General features: G+C 31.5%; 1 protein-coding gene across 1 annotated transcript in view; it reads right to left on the bottom strand.

Annotated features, from left to right (window-relative positions):
* Positions 1 to 561, bottom strand: part of LOC115958139 (probable disease resistance protein At4g27220) — a 32,764-nt gene extending 32,203 nt beyond the window's left edge. The window contains exons 1-2 of the mRNA XM_031076504.1: positions 460 to 561; positions 256 to 310 (exon numbers count right to left, since the gene is read on the bottom strand). The gene's annotated coding sequence lies outside the window, so the exon portion shown is untranslated. The remainder of the gene's footprint in view (positions 1 to 255; positions 311 to 459) is intronic.
* Between the last annotated feature and the right edge of the window lie 5,500 nt (positions 562 to 6,061).

The following is a 6,061-nucleotide window of genomic DNA, read 5'->3' on the forward strand; positions in this document are numbered from 1 at the left end:
CTAACTACGCATAATCAAAATTTATTTTTTCACGAGAATAAATAAATAATTTGATGCACCTTCTTGAATTAAATTATATTGACAAGTATAATAACTTAAAGAGAAGGCATATTATTATCATTTTCCTAAGAGCAACGAGATGGCTTAGATCTATCACTTTTCATTCTACTTTCTTTGATCTTTAACATGGCTAAATATGTCCACCTTTTTTTACTGTCAAAAAATAAATAAATTGGATATAATTCCAATAATTACCTTTTTGATCTTCAACGTCCCCTTTTCTTGTTTTACCAGTATTCTTTCCCCCTTTCTGTATACATAAAAATAAAAATGAAATGAGTGTGGAGTACAACATACGATCGAGTTAAATCAGGGCCAAGGCACCAGAGGAAATCAAGTAACACGATTAAAGATATATGGTAGAACAACCGTGTCAAAATTAGTTGATATTTAGCATACCTTTAGCCTTGTCTATTCAGAACCCTGCAAATTCTCCAACCACTTTGAAAGATGGATATGCTAACGCTTAGGAAATATTCAGCCAAAACAAAAAGCTTAGGGAATGCCTTTATCTTCCACTTTCAGGATTTTCCAATATATATATATATATTAATCTTTGGGATTGCTGGCCCCACTCTTCATAGTGGATTGCCAGCCAATGATGGAGCTCGTCTTCTCAATTATCTTATCTGGAAAAACGTAGATGTCAATTATTGATTTACATTGTCCAATCAATGTAAGATTTATATTATAGACTTTTTATAAATGTATACAATATTGTCTATATATGTTTAATCTATAATGTAAATCTTACATTATAGATTAATCTTTAGTGAGACATTATTATTATTATTTTTTAGTTATTTAAGTGAGACATTATTAGTTCTTTAATTTCTTTTAATTTTCTTTTTTAAAAATGTTCTATGGTTTTTTGACATTACTTTGATAGGAAATATAAAAAATATGTAAAAAAATTTATTTATTTTTATTTTCTCATAAATTATTTTTAAAAGTCCGTTAAATTTTTCTAATAATAATAGGAAAAAAAATTAACGAATACAAAAAGACTTTGAGTTAAGAATTATTTTTAGAAAATAATATGAAAAAAATAATAATTAAATTTTTTTATGAATTTATATATCTTTCATATAAGTAAAACTTTTTAAAAATGAATTACCAACAATTGCCTAACGAAACGGTGACTTATTTCCCATTTTATTTTCCAACATTTCCACACCTCGGTACCCCCACACGGTTCCATTATTATTCAACACAACTTTACTGATTGGCATGTGTATGGTAGCCTTGTGAATAGGATGGAATTTGCCAACAGTGTTGAGCTGTCATGCCAAGCGAAACTACCATGCAACTTCGTAGGAGCATTACCATTGGCTAATTCAAAATACCCCCTAAAACCCAAAAAATTACCAAAATACCCCAAAAACTCAAAAAATTACCAAAATACCCCCGAAACCTAAAAATTACCAAAATACCCCCCAAAACCTAAAAAATGACCAAAATACCTCCAAAACCTAAAAATGACCAAAATACCCCCAAAACCCAAAAAATGACCAAAATAACCTCAAAACCCAAAAAAATGACCAAAATACCATCAAAACCTAAAAATGACCAAAATACCTCCGAAACCCAAAAAATGACCAAAGTACCCCCAAAACCCAAAAAAATGACCAAAATATCCCAAAAACCTAAAAATTACCAAAATACCCCTGAAACCCAAAAATTACCAAAATACCCCTGAAACCCAAAAATGACCAAAATACTTCCAAAACCCAAAAAATGGCCAAAATACCCCCGAAGTTGGTCATTTTTTAGGTTTTGATGGTATTTTTGGTAATTTTAAGGTTTCAAAGGTATTTCGGTCATTTTTAAGGTTTAGGGGGTATTTTGGTCATTTTTTAGGTTTAGGAAGCATTTTGGTCATTTTTTGGGTTTTTAGGGTATTTTGGTAATTTTTGGGTTTTGAGAATATTTTGGACATTTTAGAGGTTTTGGGGGGGGGGTATTTTGGAGGTTTTGGAGGTATTTTTCTCAGGTCATTTTTGGTTTCATTTTGTGGGGTTTTGGGGGAATTTTGTTGTCATTTTTTGGGTTGCGAGGGTATTTTGTCATTTTTTGGGTTTTGGAGGTTTTTTGGTCATTTTTAGGTTTTAGGAGGTATTTGGGGTCATTTTTTGGGTTTTGTAAGAGTATTTTGGTCATTTTTTGGGTTGTGGGAGTATTCATTTTTTTTTTTAGGGGTATTTTGGAGGTTTTTATATTTTTGGTATTTTGGTCGTAATTTTGGATATTTTAGGTTTCGGGGGGTATTTTGGTCATTTTTTGGGTTTCAGGGATATTTTGGTCATTTTCTTGGTTTTGGGGGTATTTTGGTCATTTTTAGGTTTTGGGGGGTATTTTGGTCATTTTTTAAGTTTCGGGGGTATTTTGGTCATTTTTTGGATTTTAGTAGTATTTTGGTTATTTTTTAAGTTTCAGGGGTATTTTAGTCATTTTCTAGAAATTTAGATTTTATGTTGTTTATTTAAATTTTAAATGGGTTTAGTGGGTATTAGTGGGATTATCCATTTAGACACATCTAATTAAATAACCAAATGGGTCTTTACCCATTTAACCCAAATATTCAAATGTGTTGGGTTAATACTTATCCAAATAAGGTGGGTAATGAGTGGGTTCATAGATATGGATAAAAATTGCCACCCCTATGTGTATGGTAGGCTGGTAGCCTTGTGAATATGATGGAATTTTCTTAACTTCTACAATGTTGTGGATGCCAATTTATGCACCCACTGAGGTGGGCTGTTTGTGAACAAAAATATGTAAATTTGAGCACTTTTTCTATTATACACACTTATGCTTTCACTTATGTAATTGATCTAAGTGATTACCGTCTTGTTGTTATCAATTTATTTTGATTTGTTTCTATTTGGTTATCTTTTGCATCGTCAAATGGGTTTTTCAAATTCTTTTTACATGAATAAATTTGCGAATATATATTCTTTTTTTTGCTGAATAATTTGCGAATATATATTCATTCGGATAATTGGTTTTTGGGACATTTTTCTTTTTATCCTATATTTGCACCTTTGTAGCTCTTGATAATAATTGTGCTTTTGCGGTTCAGTTATAGTTGACATTTGGTTTGAAGTACCTTTTTGTGGAAATGCCTAATGTAGGGGTACATCTTTTTGGCCGAAGTTATAGTTTTAGGTGAAAATGCACTATTAGTTCTTATATTTTGAATATATTTTTATTTTTGTTATTATTTTTTTATTTTATCACTTTTAATTTCTAAATGAAAAAAATATTTTATTTTAATTCCTACCGTTATTCACTTAATGAAAATATCATATGTAATAAATGGAGTACAATACTAACACATTAAATATAGACATAGTCATTAAAATAATAATAAAAAAATTACTTAGAATTTAAAAAATGTCATATTAGCATAAAATAATAATTAAAAAAAATACATTTTCATGTTTTTTTTTCTAAAATTTTTAAAATTAAAATAAGATAATTAAATTAAAATTTTTTATTCCTTTTTTTTTTTTTTTCTTTCTGAAGAACATGTTCATGTTGTTTGTATTCTTCCTAAAAAATGAATCATATTCTTAGATTAATAAGAGTTAAACAAAATTACATTTTATTAAGCATTTTATTGGCAACCAAACGCAACAAATTTTCATTTACAAACCCATAAAATTCTCACACATTCAGAAGTACTTCAACCCCAAAATTTCCTTATCAAACCGGTTCCTTAACCCTTCTAAAACATTCTCAAACCTTCTTCTCTCTCTTCCAAAACTCTCATATCTCTCTTCAACGCCCAAAACTTCCTTATCAAACCAATTCTCCATTCTCTTTATCTCTTGATTTTATTCAAACCCAAACCCAAATGCCTCAAGCTCCTCTCTTAAATCGGTGGGTCTCTCTCTCTCTCTCTCAAATCGGTGCTTTGCTCTCTCTCTGTGGCTTAGATTGATGCTCTTTTCATGGGTCTCCCTCTCAGATCGGTGGGTTTGTGGCTAGCTATTGGTGTTTCTCGCTTCCTCTCTGATTCCCCTTTCTGCCTTGGTTTGTTAGGTCCGGTGCTGGGTCCAATCGGTCATTGTGAAGCAGTGATTTGTTGGGTCCGATGGTGGGTCGAAGGGTGGGTTGGTATGGTTGAAGCAGTGTTCTTGTTGTTCTTGTTTGGTTGTGGGTTTGTTGGTTGTTGAATTCTGGGTTCAGAGAGAGGCGGAGATGTTTTGCTTTGTTTTGGTATGATTGAGTTGGGTTTGTGTTGGTATGGTTGAGGGATTGAGCTGGGTTTGTTCAATCGTGTGTGTATTTTTGTTAATGATTGTCTCGATAAAATTTTTGGATTTAAATTTATTTTTTCTTTTGTTAATGATCACGTTCGCATTTAGTGAGTCAGTACTGGACTCTGTTTGTCATGTAGGGTATTTTTGTTTTTTCATTTTTTGAGAAAATGTAGGGTATTTTTGTTAAGTGAGTAATAGTAAAGATTAAAATAGAACGTTTTTTTTTTTTTTTTAATTTAGAAATTAAAAATAAAAAAATAAAAAAATAGAGGTCAAAATAGAAATAAAATCAAAATATAAGGAATAAAAATGCTTCTATGCCATCGTTCAATTGTTGAGTATCTCACGGAGATACAGTTCTGTAGCCCAAGGAGAAAGTACCTCTTATAGTTATCTATCTATAGCTCAGGGAAGATACACCACCCTGTCATTGGGCCTCTGGAACATGACACAGTTTACTTTTACCGATGTGGAGGACAAGGTTCTTAAAAAGTGTGTGAAATAACAACTCTCTATGTGGAATGGACTAAACTAAACAAGAGTTGGGTTGTGTTAAAGATATGCCGAGTGGGATCCAATGAGAGGTCTGGGTTGGAACGTATGGGCCGAATCTAATTAATAAAAGTTGTGAGCTAGAGAGTGTGTGATCTGTATTTTGGGCCCAAATGTCAACACTAAATACTGGAGAACTAGTTGGCTCGCCAACAGGACTATTTTCTTTCAGTATCGTTAGAATCCAAAGAACATATAAACATCTGGATTTGACCCGACCCACCCCGGACCCAGAGAAAACAACTTGATTTTTATTATTTAGTTAAATCCTTTCTTACCCTTTAAAGTAGTAGCACCCTAACTAAGAGCATACATTAATAAATCATTTTAAGAAATTTTTTTATAAACTCATAATTTATTCATATTCTTAGAATGACTAGAATTTCTTTTCCTAAAAGGAATTTCCAACTTCCGTATTGTATATATAAGGGTAAATTGCAAATTATACCCTTAAAATTTTTGGGTGATTAGATTTTACATTCTGAAATTTCAAAATTTGGATTTTACACCCCGAACTTTGGGGTGTTTGGATTTAGACCTTGATATTTCAGAACTTGGATTTTACCTCCTTAAAGTTTAAGGTTATTTGGATTTTATACCCCAAATTCTGAAATTTTAGGGTGTAAAATCCAAACACCCCAAAACTTTAGAAAGTAAAATCCAAATACTTCAAAAATATAGGGGGTAAAATCCAAATTTTAAAATGTTAGGGTGTAAAATCCAAACATCACCAAACTTCAGGGAGTAAAATCCAAATTCTGAAACTTCATGGTATAAAATTGAATCACCTCTAAACTTTAGGAGTGTAATTTGCAATTTACCCTATATATAAAGGAATTAACCTATCCTTCAGCCCATAATTCTTCCTTCTGCTTCTATTAGCTAGTATCACTTCCCCGTTGCGTTCTTACCAAACAAAAGCTTGAATTCTTTTTCTTTATAATTCTTAGTTGATCCGTATTGAATTCAATAAGATTGAAAATGGCTCGTATTTCTCATAAGATTGTGGAGTATCTAGTGAAACCAATCTATAAGCAGTTTGGTACTCTCACTAACTTCAATGACAATGTTGAGGATCTTACCAAGCAAGTGGAAAAACTAGAGACTATAAACCTCAAGGTAAAGCAATTGGTTGAGGATTCAAGAAGGAATGCAGTAGACATCTATCCGGATGTTGAAAG

This window comes from Quercus lobata, chromosome 8 (genome assembly GCF_001633185.2).
Source record: "Quercus lobata isolate SW786 chromosome 8, ValleyOak3.0 Primary Assembly, whole genome shotgun sequence".
Lineage (NCBI taxonomy): Eukaryota > Viridiplantae > Streptophyta > Magnoliopsida > Fagales > Fagaceae > Quercus > Quercus lobata.